Raw genomic sequence first — 18,352 nt, forward strand, 5'->3', positions numbered from 1 at the left:
CCCATATTCCACATTCTCTGCATCTAATAACTTTTAGGTGTCGAGTAGAAGCAGCTTGTGCTGACCACATTCAACTTCTTTCGGTATATGTTTATTTGCACATCAAGTCTTCGCTGGATCACCGTTACTCTGTCAGTGGCAGCATTTGGAGCGTGACAAGTCAAATTTAAATAGATGCAGGAAGGGAATAGAGAGTGGAGAAAAAAAAGCAGGACAAATTCAATGTCTGTGCTGATGTAATCGAATGGTGTCAGAGGCATTAACAAATGTGTTACAGCTGCAGTTTTTTGATATGATAAACTCTGTGTGTGTGTGTGTGTGTGTGTGTGTGTGTGTGTGTGTGTGTTTGAGAGAGAGAGAGAGAGTTTTTTTCTTCATCCCAGATCCATGGCACTGCTATATAACATTACTGTGGCTCAGGCAACACCATTTCCAATCCGGAGAAAATCTGTCTGCGACAGCTAATGCATGTTTCCAGCAGATAGTGTGGGTATCAGTTGCTGTATTACAGGTTCACTGCTGCAGTATCATTGAGCTTTAACATTGATAATGACTCACTTACATGGAAGAGTGGCTCCCCCTGAGCACCTGCTGGGAGCAGTAGGGGCTCTTTAAGGGCAATGCTGTTGCTCACTACAGTCTAATAAATGACATGCATGCTATAAATGACTGAGTTAGACTGTTTTTTATTTGGACTCTTAATGAGATGAGGTTTTTTTTGGACTCTTAATGAGGGTACATGTCCATTTTACTATCAATGAACCATAATCCCGGCACCACAATGGTAAGTGCAGTGTGCTATTAAAGATCATAGGTTTGGTCTGGGCTCATGTGTAAATCCTGAAAATCATTACATTATAGCAGTCTTTTAAGACTCAGAAAAGCTGCCACATTCATATTGCTCATTTGTGTGAGATGTACATTAGAAGAGGTTTTTTTTTCAGGGGAAAAGATGTTCTTTTACATCACACCCAAGAACTTTTTTTGGAGAGTTTGAGAGTTTTCTAACATATATATATATATATATATATATATATATATATATATATATATATAATGATGCATTTTTTGGTTTACACGCACTCATCTACTGTAAAAATGTAAACACAGAATTACAGTCCCTTATTGTCTTTAAACACTAACTTGTACACTGATCTTGCATTTGAAGGTAGTGTTGCTGTCACACAGCTCCAAGGTCCTGAGCTTGTGGATCTTTGAGGAGTTTGTTATATTCTCCATGTGTCTGTGTGGGTTTCCTTCGAGTGCTCTGGTTTCCACAGGACAGGAACATACCCTGGACAAGGCAACAGTCCATTGCATGGCATAAAACACAGACACATTCAATCATGAACGTCTGTGGACGTCTGTGGATTTCACAGAGCAAATCCATCTACAAACCTTTCTTTATGGACTTTCTTTTGAAGTGTAAATGTAAATAGTGTAAATGTACCTTTAGAGGTATGACAGTGGTTTTAAAGTCCAGTTGTGTTCCCTGAACGTACATTACATTCTCTTCTCTAGAAATAGACGAAATAGGGCCAATGAAATAAACACAAAATCTACAATTATAGAACATGGTAACTAAAGTAAAAGGATATGTACCCTTGGGTGTACCGCTACAGTGGCAGCAAAGGATACCACCACAATGACAGCAAAAAGTACAACCACAGTGACCATTTTTCTGAGTGTACAATAAAATGTTATGGCTTACTTAAAGTACTCATTCCCTATTTTTCCAACTAAGTTAAATGCCTGCAAATATAATCCTACTAACCCTCCATCTTAACCACCCACAGCCACTCCAACCTCTAAAAGGTAAGATCTGCATATCTGGCTGCATAAGCAAGTGGCATTAGTTGAGTAATGGACATCAGGGGACCTAAGATTGCCTGTGAAACATTTCCAGGAATAAATGTGTCTGGTAATGTTTCTTTCATAATTACTCCCTGTGTGAGTGCTCAGAGATTTTGAGTGGGGCATCTATTGCTGCACTGAGTCTGATTAACATCCGCCAAAGTGTGAGGTCTGCAAATCAAATGCTGCCTTGTGCAACTGGCATGATTGTGCTTTAATCATAGCTGTCTGTTTTTTTACTGGATGGTAGAGTGTGTCTGAAAAGCTCAAAGATAACAGGATGGACTTGTATCACATAGCGGTCATAGTTACAGTGTGACTACTGATGAAAGATCAGATATTGTGGAGTGTATATGTAATAGTTAACATCACTAATTTCCACACAGAAAATCATGGTTTTATTTCCATCTTGGGTAAGATCACCCCCCACCCCCCACCCACCCACTCACACAAAAAAAAAATCTTAGTGTTACGATCATCTTAACAGGGAGTGAAATTGTTCCGTGTAATGCTAACTCTTCAGAATCTTCTTTGTTCTAAGGTGCTTTTGGGAAACCCTACTTGGAGTCATTGAGCAAAATCCCTAATGCTACACTAGTCTACTTCTGAGGATTAAAACTGTAAATCAGTGTGGAAAAGAAGTCAGTGTGTATCCTGCCAAATGCCATTAAATGTAAATGAAAAAGAAGCATTGATAAATACTGAATTCTTACAAAACCTCCATCTCCAGGATTTGATTTATTTCACTGGCAGGTCTATACAGAAAGTGTCTGGCAGACCCATACAACTGAAGTGGTTCCCATGTCATGGCTTAAAATAGTTGGAAGATTTCTGTCCTTGGCTACATAATTACATTCATATTCATTAGCCCCTCAAGCCCTGTCAAAGAACACAATAGCTGCTAAGGGAATTAGACGTGCAGGCATATTATTAAGGCTATATCAACAAAGCTAGGCTTGTGTCTGTCTGAATCCTTTTTGAACATTTGAAAGTTTGGTAAATAATCTACAACCTATTTATCTATTTATTTAAAAATCTGGATGAACATAGAATCAGGTAACACATTTCATCCAAAGGCAGCACAGTGGCACTACAGGCAGGTAATGTCACTGCCTCAACGTTCCAGGGACCTGGGTCCAATCGCTGCCTTGGGTCACCATCTGTGAGGAGTTTATTTTGTGCTCTACCTTTGTGTGGGTTTCCTCCAGTAGGAACAACTGGCTATGTATATTTGCCCACTAGTGTGTGAACATCCCAACCCCTGGGTAAACATGCTGGTCTCAAGCCCAGATAAGGTTTGGCTTAGGAAGGGCAACTGGCATAAAACCTGTGACTAAACGAATGCAAATAATGATACACCGTTGTGACCACTAGCAGGACCAGTCAAAAAGACATACAATTTTGCAATACATTAATTGCAAATATTCCTCATTTCTAATCCACAATGATGATTCCAATGTTCAGTCATTTCACTGTGAATTGCAATTTCAAGAAAATTTCCCAAGGAGATTTAAATATCGAAAATAGCTGCTAAACCCCTGCCTTGTGCCTAGTGATTCCGGTTAGGCTCCAGATCCACCACGACCCTGAACTGGATAAGCTGTTACAGACAATGAATGAATGAGCTGCTAAACCTATAAATGTATCACCACTAAAACTTTAATGTGTTTTCAACTTCAGTTCATAGTAAAAAATTGCTAAAGTTTTTTGTTTGTTTGTTTTGAGAATCTTGATTAGCTTCAGCATTTAAACCAGAATTGAGTGAAACTCTTTCCAGGCTGTGTTTATCTTCTGAGCCTTTTCCTTTTTCAGTATGATAATTTTTACTTTAATATTGAAATACATGTTTTGGATGTTTGTGAAGATTGAGGATTGCAGAACTTTCAGATGAACTAAAGAAAGATTTTCTGCAGTAAAAGACCCCATGCCATCCTGGAAAGAACTCCCTGTCACATTGCCTAAACTTTCAGAGTAAAAGATGTGTTTTTCTATTTCTTTCTTTCTCTAAAACGCCCTCACAGTGACCCATAAATGTCTTTCCATGTCAGATATAGGAATATACATAGGAATAAATCTGAACCCACTGTATTCTCAGCTCTCAGGTGACTGGACTTCCTAGACCATCACTTCTAGTTAAGTGAGGCAAATTTCATTGGGGTGTGAAAATAATGTGCTTAAGTACTTGCTGAGATTAATGGTCACTGAAAGCCTCAGATCACTTGCTTCTCACAATCCTCCACTCATTTCTATGGTAAAATAAGGGTATGTACAATTAAAGTACAAATTAAACATCTGGAACGGATCCATTCCTGCTTGACCTACAACCTCTTCATTCACAGCATTTGTTGGAAGGTTCACAGAATGTGGTTCATTTTGTTTAGAGACAGTGATAGAAACATTGGCTTTCCATTATGCTTCACTAAGCATAAACATAAACTGTAGTAATCTTGTTACTCAAAAGCAACATTATCCATTTTACCAGTATGCTAATCTTAGTTAATCATACAGTGGAATAAACCAAACATGCTTCATCTCGCACCTTAAAAATGGGTTTCTCTATGGTTCTTAAGTAAAGGCAATAGTTCTTTGCCTGTTGTAGATTTTTTCTAAAGTGGAAACATTGTGGTTTGTACCAAATTTGCTCCACTTTTGTTTCAAACAAAGAACCTCTTGCATTTTACCCACATGTGAATTATTTGAGCATTAATTTAAAACTCTGGGGTAAAGAGGCAACTATTCCTTTGTCCCAACACCATGAACGGCACTGTGTATATAAATTAAGAAAACAGATTTTAGCTATCTAATTTCTCAGACATATTGGGATTTTTCTATGGTTGTGTATGGCTTGAACTGACCTTGCAAAAGTTGATATAAAAGAACAATGCTGTGGGTAAAGCATGGAGTGGTCAACTGAGATTACAATTAAACACAGTGTTCTATATTTGAACATTTACGCTTCATAACAACAGTTAGGATTCTTCAGTAGTCAAACATGGCACATTGCTGTTCTGAAAGTCCTGTAAGCTTCTGGAGGTGAAGACATGTGGTGTATTGCACTTTTTATTGGGTTTACAAGCCTGGATCAAGAGCAGCAAGCAGAGAGCAGATCACAGCCTACAGACTTTACCATGTGCCCATCTTGGACCTGCTGAAACATTTAATGAGTCATGTCCTGTGAGTCCTTTTTAGTGGGTTTTCTTACTCTTTTTTCCATTCTTTCTTAAGCAGAAGACCATCTTGGCAGGCCTCTGCATCAGGGAGCCATTTTTAGTGTCTGTGTCCCTTCTAATTACTGCACAGTTAACTTGAGAAAAGAAACAGCACCTGAATGAAATGTGACAGTGTGACACAGTGAAGGCGACACCACCTCCCCTCTTCACTCACATATTCTCTAACAGTTTTTTAAATGTATTTTATTTAGTTTTTTTTTCCCCCATAGACCTGCAATAAAACAGCTAACTAGAAACCTATAATCAAACCCAGATGTGGCATTTTGCCACACAGAAGAAAGACACCACGAGCAACACTTCACAGAGGTAATTCAAGCAAACAGGCAATTTGAACAACTCCACGAAGACAGCTTAGCAGTGTGAGTCCACATTCAGCTCTGAAGAGACTCTCACACAAACCAAGTTTACAGCCGCTAATTATCCTAACACAGAGCTGGAAAACATGTTTACGCCATTTTCCCACTTAAAACATGCTCAGATACTCTACACCTGTACAAGATATTCAAACAAAGAAGTCAAAAGTTAAAGGGTAAGATGTTATCCTTGTCTGTGTTTAACCCAGTAGTGTCCAAATCTGAAATGGTATAATTCCTTTGGAGCTGGTGTTTGCAACTTTGATACTGTTGAACTATATTTTCTACTTGTTTATTGGTTCAGAACAAAACAAAGGCACTGCTGATGTTCTCAGAACAATGGACTGGAACCAGAGTCAAGACCTCAGCATTGCTCAAGCCTTAAGTATATATCTCCAGAAATTTGGACATATTTTAATATGCACTACAAACAAAAATATTACATTTTTTTTAATTCACTTGAAAGTTTTCAGCGACTAAATATAGACCAATATAGAGTTTAAGACTGCAACACACACACCAAAAAAAAAAAAGGTATGAAATGTATGGTCTATTCAGGTTACTGGCCACAATGAGCAGATGAATAAAGATCAAATGTTCAGACTCCTTGAAAGGATTGTCAAACAGTTCAAAAATAACAATTTTCAGTGCAATATGTGAGTTTTACCATATACAGTGCCTGAAAGGATTCAGGAAATCCAGAGAAATTTCAGTCTGTGTAGAGCAAGGCATGAAAACACTGCCGAATTAGCGTGACGTTTGAGAACTTCGATTACCCTTCCACACATCCACAGTAACCCAGAAAATTTCTGGAGTTTACCCAGACAAGCTCTATGTGTGAATGCAAACACCCGCAACATTTGTCCTGGACTTTTGCTCTGAGCGCATGTTTGAACATATATGAGGGGGAATGTTCTGGGAACTATTCTGTAATTCATTCACACCCTGCACAAGCGCCGCCCATGCCTAAAGCACGTGGAACGTTTCCTGCTGTGAGAACATGTCTGACACGGTAAATCTCCAACAGTGTCCTGCATGTGTGAAATGACCACTCCACATTTCTCTGGAAATTTCAAAGATCATATGTAAAAATAGCTAGATATTTATAAGTTGAATTTTATTTGCAAAATATAAAAGGGATTATCCCAACTCTTTGTTAAAAGTTACAAAACTAACATTTGTGATGGTATGGAGTGCATCGGTAACCACAGCCTGGGTAACTTGCATGTGTAAATAATTTGCATATTTTCTGGATTTTAGAGAGATAAGGTGATGGCTGTTCCTGGGAAGTCCATGTTTTTGTTTTTTGTCTTTCCTGTAAGACAACAACAGGACTTATTCAGGATGTGCAACAACAACATAGCTTCACACAGAGTCCTTGTGCTTGACTGATCTGCATGCAGTCCAGAGTTGTCTCACGCCGCATCAGAAAATTACTTATTGAAAAGACAATAACCACAAACTGTTGAGAAGCTGGAATCAAACATTGGGCAAAATTTCACTTGCAAACATATTGACATATCTGTCTACATTTTTTTTGCATCGAATACATCAATTTATTTATTTTTATATATATATAAACACAATCTAATTGTTTAGTCAAAACCTAGAATATATTTTTTTTTTCAGTTAAATAACAAACAAACAATTCATAGATTGTTTTTATGGCTCTTAAAAACCCAACTCAGATATAGGGTTGTAAATATGCTCAAATAAATTCTATTGAAAAAAAAAACCTGATCAATGTATATGCTAAACACTAGCTGCATTAAAAAATGATAAAGAACAAATCCAATATTAAAGCTTCTGTTATCAGATCCATGATGCATTTGCTTATTATAAAACATGTTGAACATCTGATAGATTTTCCCTATTAATCCTCCCACAATTTATCTTTCATAGCTTGTACTGCTCTCCATATGGTGAAATAAAAAAGAAAGATCAAAATATACAGATTTCAGAGTAGAGAGAAAAAAATCAGTCAAACTGTGCATACGATCATGAAACATGTATTTTCTACACTTTGTGCAAATGCTGCATCCCTGTGGAATCAGTGTGGAGGAAAATGCTTCGAAATCACTGAATAAATGACTTCTTTTTCTTGTTTAATGCAAACACAGCCATTCATTACTGCATGTTTCCAGTACACTTCTGGAAGAGCACATTCAGATGCACTCAATTCTAAATAACACTTACCACACTCAACACAAACACACACACAGCTTGAAAACTGCCGAACCTACAGTCCAAAGGAGTGATAAAATATAAAGATTTGCCTTCACTGAAAGACCCAGTCATTGTGGAAGCTGTGGTGCTTTGTATTCATTTGCTTGCCTTCTACAGCATTCAGATATTAACGAATTGAAAACAATTTCCAAGCAGGGTAATACTAAAAGAAATTAGGCTTGACAAATGTATGATTTCTTTTTTTTAATCCTCATCTGTGGAATAAATTGTATCCCAGCCGTTAAATTTCAGCTGTAGAGGTGCCAGCTTTAAGCAACTCTATAGTTTCTTTGAAGAATGTAGTGCTGTATATAGGGACAGACCCTTGAGTTTCAATTATGTTACATGTACAAGGCACAAATGCTTTCTCTACCTCTACAGGGAAACAATTAACATCTCTCCATTTGGCTATCTATATGAGTAACCTTTTAAGTAACATTTTCTACTGAGGCTGAATCACTTTGAAATGTATTGTATTAATTGTTTAGACATGGTCAATAATATATGGTTCTGCTATAAACCTTTGTAATGGATTCTGCAATGTGATGTGGCATCACGACTATCGCATATATCACACAATTGAAAACACTCATTTCACTCCTAAGTCACATTCACATATTACTGGCCTGTTGCCAAACACATGGTGGGGCACATGGCTTGTCAAATACAGGAATATAAATGGCCCACAACTATGTCCTGACCATAAAGATATGATCATAAAAGAAGGCATAAGGACTGCTGTGCACCTACTTGTCACTGTATTTCATGACTATTATCGTAAATCCTTCTCCATTTATAGCAGAAAACATCTACAGGGAGATCTGACCACCAGCAGGTAAAGAACAGTGATCCAACATTTCTCAATCAACACTAATCCACATTGGGTTCATCACATACCTTATACAGTACCAAGCACAACTATACTACACAGATTATGTCACAATGTTTATGTGTATGTATAACCTGATAATCTGTTAATATTCTAACTAGTAGCTCATTTGGAACGGAAAACATAATGATATTTCTGTCCAGTTGAATTGTATAATAGCCATGGGAAAAAGAATAATAAGCTAAAAGGATAATGATCATGGAAATGGCAGTATCTGATTACATTCCCAGTCTGAGAAGGTGACTATGTTTTGCACGTCTTCAGAGGTAACAATATTTGTGTTTATAACTGGAGAAAACTTAAAAATAATAAGCACATCTGAAATACATTTTCCTGCGCTTAATTCTAAAGCAATTAAAAACCCAAGCATGCCTGAAAACTGTCTCCTTACTCCCTTAATTATCAATGAAATGCCAGCATCTATGGAAGTAGTGTATAATATGTTTTAATATGAAGCACTTTAATCACATTCCATAAGCTGCATAACTCCCTGTATAACATTTAGATTTTGTGTAGAAGTCAGTGTGCCATCACCTGGGTAGGCATAGAGAGTGATACAAGAGCCAACCTCTAAATTTCATCGTAGTGTGACATTATAATAATATATATCAATATATCAAGTATATCAAGATATTCCTTTTTATGCATCTCTTGAGTAGCGCATACATATAACATACATTCAACTTCTGTAACTGCATCATCCTGATCAGGGTTTTTCTGGGTCCAGAGCAAGGCAGGAACACAACCTGTACAGGGTGCTAGTCCATCTCAGCACATCAATCACTTAACCTGTCACTTATACATGTATAGCACCCGAATTTAATTGAACACATTTTTTTTCTTTGTTTATTCATCTACCATTTGTTACCAGTGCAGTAATTACACAATCTTCCTGTCAGTATTATTTGGTTCTGCTCAAAACTGTAATTATGAATTCTGCAATATGTGTTTATAAATGTGTAACAACTTTATACATTAATTAATACATTAGTGATAATATGATTTACCTCAACATGTGAAATGAATAAATTCACATTCTCATTACTCAGCTTATTCTTTACTTTCACATTTTCTGTAAGTTCTCTGACACTTGCTGTATTAGCAAAAACATTGGTCACTGTTGCCCTTTCTATCTTTGTGTAACAAATGATAATGAATGACTTTAAGGGGTTTACAACCTAATTAATAACCATGTAATAAACATATTTTTAAAGCTATTTATACATCTTTATAAATGTATCCTTATTTTATAGTGGTACCCAGTAGGATTCAAAAAGAACCTTCTAATACCCTGGTTGTTTAAGAGTGCCACTGTATATGTTAGCCATTTTTTTCATTATGTTCATGTTTCATTTTTTCATGTTCAAATTATTAAATGGTATTCGAGAGCGATGCTGAGAGTGCCACTTTCTAGGGAAAAGCAATTGATAACTTCATCAGCTGAATGCATATCAAAGAGCATTGTGAATCTCTTGTTACTAAGCAACAGATAAAGGAAATCTATGTAGGCTTAGACCACAGAAGCATGCACAACATAACTTTCCTGACACTTTTGAATAATGGAACAGCTTTTAATAATAATAATAATAATAATAATAATAAAATAACTACAATATTAACTCTTACTGCTCATCCTAAAACAAAATTACTGAATGATAAATGCCAAATTGAAGGTGTAGCCTAGTCCTAGTCAGTTCATACATTTTTATAATGTTAAATCATTTGCTACACTGGTGACCACGTTGACTGATTGACAGATTAATTAATACATGTATGTATTGATTTATTTGGGGGGGTGGGGTAAATAGTAATACTGGGGACATACTCATTACTCAATCATGCAACTCATAACAACCGGGGTTTTTAAAATGGTTTTATTGTTTCTCTCAACACGTTTAGTCCTCATTTACATGATAAAGAAATATAACTATGGATTCCTGACCCATTTATTCACATCATGTTTGTAAACAGAGCTCTGTTTGCTTTGGTCTCATGCCTCGTCCCAAAGTAGAGCCTTACACCCTAAATAGTGCACATCACAGATAAAAAATAATACAGCAGTTAGACAGCAAATGGATCCTAATTTGACAGGGAAATATGAAACGTATGGCTCACATAAAGGTTTTGTTTTTTATAGCTCTCTATTTTCGACCTAAAATACACTACATGAGTGCAGAAACCATTATTATATGACTGACTGTGCCCTATGGAGGGTGTAGGGAGACATTTGGGATTTGGCCTAGGCTTTGCTGTGACATGAAATGATCATCCACACTTCCAGACAAGGAGATCTACTTTATTAAACTTTAAGCCCAACCAGGGGAATCAATTAAGCAGACAGTCAAAATACAACATTATCCTCCACAAATCTGTGTCACCCTCAGAGCACAGTGACAGCAGGATAGATTTACCCTGTAAACAGGGGGGAAAGAATGAAACAAAAGATTGTGTTTTGTGTTTGTAGCCTCTTACACGTTAAAAGAAAATACGGGTTAAATAAGACAATTACTGAAGCTTGTATGTGATCTCTGTATGAATAACCTACTCAGATTCAGGCAGAAGACCAGAGAAACACATTAGAGTCTCATATGCTAACAGTTTTCCATTAGTTACTTAAGAAAATGCTAATGTGGCTAACAGATTTTAACAGTCTGTAGGCACTTTTATGCCCCTGGTGCAAAGAGGCGGTGGACACCTGTGCTTCTAGGTGTTACAACACTCTCTCCAGTGCAGGGAGAGGAGCTGTGTTAGATCTGTTTACATTAGTGCTGCACTCTGAAACCACTCTGAAATAAAAGGGTCCCCAATATGGGACAGGCAAAAATAAATAAATAAATAAAATAAAATAAAAATATTTAAAAAGTATAAGTGAGCAGAACATTAAAGAATGAGTAACTGTGAGGATAGTGTAAAACATTCTAGGACTGATTGCATAATGTGAACATCCTAGAGCCACAGTTGTGTCTGAAACTGAAGGCAGCAACCTCAATAACATGCTGTGTTGCTGTCTCAAGTCTGTGCCTTACAGGGTAGTATTTTGAAATTAAGTTTTTTTGCATTACAGATATATTTCAGCATGTTATTTCAGGACATCAGGACACCTACAGTCCTCGCCAAAATAATTAGTACTTTGAAGATATTGGAGCAGAAAGTCAGGCAACATTTATAGAAGCATTCATTTCAGACATGACTCTGTGTCTTCCTCCCTCAGAACACTGCCTTAGTAAACAGCATTCAGCTTGTTTCAGACACAGCCGATATGAACAGAGAGAACAACAATGTACAACAATGAGGATGAAACAGAATATTACAGAATTAAGTGACTTAAGAGAACATCTAGAGCAGAACGTTTTTATAAATTAAGAAAGAAAGAAAAACTCACATTCCCTGGATTTGTACAATGTATACAATATATGTCACCTTTTGTGGATAAACGCACGAATTTTGGACAACTACCCAACATGAGAAGTGAACTTTAGCTGAGCCCCTAACCCTATTACTAACCTTACCCTAAGATGTTTCAGGCTCTGTTTTATGTTATTAATATATGGGGTGCTACTTTTCATCCTTTTTGTACTCATTTCTGGAAATGTTTTTGCTTGAAACAACTAATGACTATCTGTTCATTGGTGTATATGTTGTACTTTTGTGGATATTTGTGTATAAGTTTTAAAGGAAACAACTGTAATTGTGGGTGCTCTCTGGACTGTTTAGATTCTGAAACTCTGTGTTTTTAAAGATGGAATAATAAAACATTAGTTGTACATGGCTGAAATTTAACTTGTCTGTAAGTTTTATTCACTGTTTGAATGACCACAGAAACTCATTTTTAAGTCTAGTTGTTTAGCTGTGTAGCCCTTTTGATCTGTGTATCTAAATTGGCACTCTCTCGTATTTAAAGTCAGTTACCTAAGTAATGTGAAACAACATAAATAAGTCAACAGAGAGGAAGCTTGGCATGTCTGACTGGCCCACTTTGTTTTTTTACTCATTAACTGACACTAGGATTTCGTAAACACATTATGCTGCTTTTCAGCACCCAAACATATCTGGGTGCTAGCTAATGGTATGGAAACATTCGAGTTTTATAAAATTTGTTCTGATTAAAATCATGAACATCACCTTTAAATGTGCTCTATAAATAAATGACTTACTTAAGAATGCTGGGATTTACAAACATTAGCTGGTGAATGGTTAGTGGATTCTGGTTTTAACTATGATCTATGAACTACGGTCATAGTCCACTTTAATAAAATTACCAACACTGAATTGACTTTGAAATATCAATATAAATAATATAATCAAATATAAATAAATAAATTAAAAACATAATCAAATAAACTCTGTGCAGGCACATTCAATGCTATTTTGATTTTATTGTGGAGAAAGCATTTGTTTTGAACAGAGAAAAATCAGATGAAAGACAGAAAATAAAACATTGCTTTCTACACTAAATTATATCCATTATCTTCCATATGGCATAATTCTGCATAACTGCTGTGGAAATAACCACCGGAAACCTTGACTGAATTACTCACATTTCTTCATATTTGTGCCTGTTGTCATGGTTGTTGTCATTGTGCAACTTAATTTGCCTGTGATTTTACTTTGCTTCCTGCCATATTTTAAAACCCCCTGAGACAGGGATAGCACAATGAAGGGTTGTTAGGAAATAAAGGCAAGGTGTTAGTGCTCCAAGATATAGTGATGCAATATTCTAAACCAACACAGAGACTAGTATTTATGTGTCCCCAGACATGAACATTAGCTCAGTAATATAACTGCAGCCCTGCTAAAAATGTGAAAAGACTGTTTCGATGGTTTACAGTCAATAGAATACGCAAATAGAGTAGTGCTGAGAGGAAGACTACAATATGCATTGAGCAATATTTACCATATCTTGTCTTTAGGCTTTTTATCTATTTTACATTTAAAAATGTGTTCATTTATGAAAAGGTACGAATATGTCTATTGGTTAAGTTATGCTTCTAGACTCCCAGACCATTGTTCTAACTTTTACCTGAAGAGTAATGTTTAGTTATCTAACACCTTATTTTCAATTATATCAAGCTAACAATGTGAGGGTTATATTGTTATCTTTATTTGTTTGTTTTAAATTTAGAAGTTATGTTCTCATTAGCAATAAGACAATTTTGGTTCATAAGGATTTTTCTTGCATTCAACATTGAAACAAGGGAAGAAATTCAGTTGATTTTTTTTCATTCAAAATTTATATCTGAGATCTCTTTATGTTTGTAAACAGTATATAAGATTTCAGCATTTGAAAGTTATAAAAGCTTTTATTCATTCATTTCCGTTAACTGTTTCATCTTGATAAGGCTTACAGTGACTGCCTAAAATAATTGGGTGAAAAGCAGAAGCATACTTTACATGTGTGCTAGTCCATCACAGGGCATCACACACACCCTGTCCCTCATACACATAATTTTGCACAGTGAATTTGCCAAACACCACGTGTTGACAGAAAAAAAAAATCATTTTAAATGTTTCAAATGTTGCAACTTAGAACATGCATTTGAAAAATATTTTAACAACACTCTGTAAATGTTTGAGAACTAAAGAGATCAACAGCTTTATAAAAATTGAAATGAATTCCATATCTTGCTTGGTATTGGATTAGGGTTTTGTTTTGTCTTCCATTACATTATGTAATTATTATTTTATTGAAATAAGCAAGGCCTTCCCAAAAAATACATTGTGCAGCATGCTGTTCCAAGACCTGTATATTTCTCAGCATTAACTGTGCCCTCACATATGTGTAAGTCACTCATGCTATGTGCACTGAAGTACCCAGATACTGGCTTTTGCACTGTGTGCTTATTTCAACCCAAGTGGTCCCTTTGCTCTTTAGCTCAGAGAACATAACATTTAAAATTTTGATTTGTCAGACCACAGGACCCAGTTTTACGTCCCAGTCCATCTTAAATGAAATTGGGCCTATAGAATGTAGTGCTGTTTCTGGATCTGGTGTTTATATACGGTTAGTTTTTACATGACAGAGTAAATGCAAAGGTGATGCAGTGGAATACCATATTCACAATGCTTTTCAAAAGTGTTTCTGAGCCCAAGCAGTGATTTACAATAAAGCAATATGTTTGTTTTTAATTTAGTGCTAACTGAAGGCCAGAAGATCACAGCCAGCTAATACTGGTTTTGGGCATTATCCATTTCATGAAGACATCTTTCTGTACTGTAATGTGCTGTAGATTATGAAACTCAGGAAATTTTCATTAATTCATTCATTAATTCATCCATCCATCCATCCATTATCTGTAACCGCTTATCCAATTTAGGGTTGCGGGGGGTCCAGAGCCTACCTGGAATCATTGGGCGCAAGGCGGGAATACACCCTGGAGGGGGCGCCAGTCCTTTACAGGGCAACACATACACACATTCACACCTACGAACGCTTTTGAGTCGCCAATCCAACTACCAATGTGTGTTTTTGGATTGTGGGAGGAAACCGGAGCACCCGGAGGGTTTAAATGATTTGCACATAACTGCATTCTGTTTTGGTTTACATTTTTAGAAATGTCCCAACATTTCTGGAAATGGGGTTTATAGATAAATTGATAAGAAATGAAATGAATGCTAAAAAATTCTGTATACAAATAAGGTACAAAATACAAAACATTAACTAAATATATATATATATATATATATATATATATATATATATATATATATATATATATATATATATATATATGAGTCTATTTGGTGTAGCATCGTAATAATTCCCACCTGTGCCATGCACATGGATTTGGGACAAAACCATTTCTCTAGTTCAACACTGACAGAAACATACAACCATTATTCAATTGTGTAATTGCAACAAGCAAGCACTCTTGTTTTTGTAGTGGATTTCAAAAAATTGCAGACAGCATGGATAATGGTTTTGTTCATGAGAAAATGTTGGGCGTTGTTTCTTCCAATGCACGTGCACACACACACACATACATGCACAGAGTCTCTTACACACCTGGGCCACACTGAGCTCATCAGTTCGTTTGATCTAGGCCTCAGAGACCCCACTGAGTGCAGCTGAATTATGGATTAGCAGCAGCATGAAGGGGAGAGATACACTGAATGCAGAATTCTATGTAACTGCATGACAAGGGATGAAGTAAATACAACAGGGTGGGAACAGGGAAAGAAAAAATAGGAATGACAATAGCAACAGCATTTTCTCTTCTACAAATATTCTGTTGCCATGTGGGTTCATGAAAAAAGTACAAGAAATAATATATTTTTTTCTTCATTTAACATAATTAGAAAATACCACTTTGCCCTTTATTTGGTGTGAAAAATTCCAAATAAATTGGTCAACAGAATTGGTCCAACATTTCTTAGGCTATCTTAAATTTGCTTTCCATTGGAAAACCTTGTATGTTACTATTGTTTGGATTAATTTGCCTATATTTTTGCTTTACTTGAAAAGACACACACACACACACACACACACACACACACACACACACACACACACAAAAAAAAAAAAAAAAAAAAAAAAAAAACCCAGCCAACATCATCTTGTATCCGCTGATTAAAGACTAGAAGAAGATGAACACAAACTGTGCAGCAACAGATGATCTTACATCTGCAAGGTGAATCAACAAAGAAGGTGTGTCTAACAGAGTGGCTAGTTAGTGTGCATATAGTTTTTAAAACTCTAGCAGCACTGCTGTTTATGATTCACTATTACCAGCACATCACACACTAACACACTACCAACACATGAGTGTCAATGCAGTCCCAAGTGCACCAGTGAGGTCAGTGGAGCTGATAGGAGGTGAATGTAAAATTATGGCTGACTCATGTGTAAGTGATGTGCAACGTTTGACTGAGGTAAAATAAACAAAATTAATTATTATAAATGAATGTTTTCCTTAAAGGAATACTATAGAATTGCATCCCCCTACCAGTTGCTGACTGTAATGCACATTTCCCATATTGTCAGGAAACATAGACTGACGGTAATGTACATTTCCCATATTGTCAGGAAATGATCACTCACTCACTCATAGCCTAAAGAAATTATGAACTTAACAAACAAATAAAAATAATAAAATAATGAGAATGTTATACATATGCTGAAATACCGCTGACATTTCCAACCTATTTAGACAGCTATGTTTACTAAACATATGAAATTTGAGCCTGGGGAATGTGTGTAATCAAAAAAATGCTGCTAAATACATGAGAAAATGCTATAGATCACTCTTGATATTCATTGGACCACGGTTTTACAAGTTTAAAGGGCAACTTTAGTGGTAGTTTAGCCATTTCAACCACACAGCAACCGACAGAAAAACACTTTTTTCTAGAACCGATGTACAACGCTAAAAAGTAAGTTAGCGTAGGGACCCCTCGTTCCGGCCACTTGTAATTACAGTATTGAAAATTCTAGCTAACTGTAAATAAATAGAAGTACTCTACTCACTCAAATCAACATTTTTCAGGAGTCAAATATGTGTAGATTAATGTCGAAGACTTGCTTGACTTTGAAAGAAAATATGTTTTTAGATAAGTAGGTGCCAATACTGCTAAGATTATTGGTGCCCCCTAACTTCGGCCACCTCCCCTGCTTGTGACAGTCAAATGAGACAGTGGTTACCACATTCAGTGGTTTTGAGAGTCTCACAATGAGATTATGTTTGTCCTGTGTTGGTATCCGTACTCTACATGTAAGGATTACAATAGCGGTAGATTTTCCCCTCAGAGAAAAGGAAGCTAACCAGTAAGCTAACTTTTACACTGAGGGAAATATCTGTCTTTAAACGGAAATGTGTTGTGTTCTACATGCAGTTTTGCACACAAATAATTACAACACTGTTAGAGATACTTAAATATTGTTTAGATATGTGATTTCTTGCAAGACTGGTGTTTAAATGCCCTACTAAGGCTTGAACTTACGTTTTATTGTTTTACCCAATGAGATTGGCGTAGAGAGAGAGAGCGGAATTGCACCATATACAGCAGTGGCCGGAATTAGGGGAAAGACTGATAATTTGGCTAAAGATAGCAACCGCAAAGCCTGACTCACTGCTCAGTAACTCTCAAAACATGATTATAACACATTTTTTAACAATACTAACTATTAACTAACACAACAACACATAAAGAAATTACAGCAGCATGGTATTACTTACTAGTCCAACAAGAAGTCATCGTCTGTCTTGTGTCACATATCTCTCACCTCCCTCCACTGAGTAAAGTCAGTCCAACTCTTGTATGGCCCTCTCTCTCTCTCTCTCTCTCTCTCTCTCTCTCTCTCTCTCTATCACACACACACACACACACAGGAATCGGTGTCGCTGCTCCCTTTGCCATAATGTCCTTGCCGGAAAATGAGCTAGATTCTTCTTATTGCGAGCTAAACACCCATGAGATATGTGGCATAAAGGGTTATGTAGTTCTTATGAGAGTTTTCCTCCCCATGATTCTGAGGTTTCATAGTCTAGTTGTGGAGAGCAGTGGGACAGTCATATTTCTCCCTATTTCATGTCATTTTGAAGTTATAATTTTAGGGTTAAAATTCTGCATTGTATTCCTTTAAAAAATATGACTCTTTCTGACACACCTGCATTAAATACATTTTGAACCTCCCTTTCATAAGATAACAGTGCTGATTCTAGTCTAATGCTGGATCTAATAATGTATGAGAAGAAATAGAATGGATCCGAAACCAGTCTTTCATACAAAATCTCCTGATACCCTAATACTTCGGAGTCTTAAAGGACTCTTCTCTTAGGCTTAGCCCACAGAGTTTCAACAGA

General features: G+C 36.4%; 1 long non-coding RNA gene across 1 annotated transcript in view; it reads right to left on the bottom strand.

Annotated features, from left to right (window-relative positions):
• Nucleotides 1-17,776, bottom strand: part of LOC136694081 (uncharacterized) — a 72,195-nt gene extending 54,419 nt beyond the window's left edge. The window contains exon 1 of the long non-coding RNA XR_010802139.1: nucleotides 17,726-17,776. This is a non-coding gene — a long non-coding RNA (uncharacterized lncRNA). The remainder of the gene's footprint in view (nucleotides 1-17,725) is intronic.
• Between the last annotated feature and the right edge of the window lie 576 nt (nucleotides 17,777-18,352).

This window comes from Hoplias malabaricus, chromosome 4 (assembly GCF_029633855.1).
Source record: "Hoplias malabaricus isolate fHopMal1 chromosome 4, fHopMal1.hap1, whole genome shotgun sequence".
NCBI classification, from domain to species: Eukaryota; Metazoa; Chordata; class Actinopteri; order Characiformes; family Erythrinidae; genus Hoplias; species Hoplias malabaricus.